Source organism: Arachis ipaensis, chromosome B08 (genome assembly GCF_000816755.2).
Source record: "Arachis ipaensis cultivar K30076 chromosome B08, Araip1.1, whole genome shotgun sequence".
In the NCBI taxonomy this organism is placed as follows: Eukaryota; Viridiplantae; Streptophyta; class Magnoliopsida; order Fabales; family Fabaceae; genus Arachis; species Arachis ipaensis.
This window is the reverse complement of record NC_029792.2, coordinates 20,155,086-20,155,678: the sequence shown is the minus strand read 5'-3', so window position 1 is coordinate 20,155,678 and position 593 is coordinate 20,155,086.

Below are 593 nucleotides of genomic sequence, written 5' to 3'. Positions count from 1 at the left end.
ATTTCTTAACTTTAATTTTTTAAATACGATTTTTTTGTCTAAAGCAAGTTCGCCGCGCTCCCGGCCAACTCACTTAAATTCTAAGAAAATGGCTAACTCAAATTCTCTTAAGTTTCACAATGGACAATGACAACCATTATCATTGTCTCCAGAGTACGTAGAAATACACAAGAGTACATATGAATAAGCCACATTTTTATTGGAGAAATAATAGTTTTTTTAATTTATAATGAGAAAAAATTCTTGTTAAATATGACTTATTCTCGTGTATTTGTGTATGTCTGGGGATGATGATAATGGTTGTCATTGCCGCCAGCAATGTTGAAGAAGCCATAGTTGTTGTCTGTGTATTTTTGTATACTCCTATTCACTCTTGGCTTTGATATACGTGGGATTTAAAAAAAATTGAAGTGAAGTTCGCCTGAGAGTTAGGCTAACTCTATAATTTTAAATTATAGAGTTCCTCGGGTTAGACGAACTCTATAAAAAATAGAGTTTGTCGGGAAGTGCGACTAACTTGTCCTAAATCTAAAAACAAATCATATTTAAAAAATTAAAGTTAAAAAATCATGTAAAGAGAAATAATTATTTTT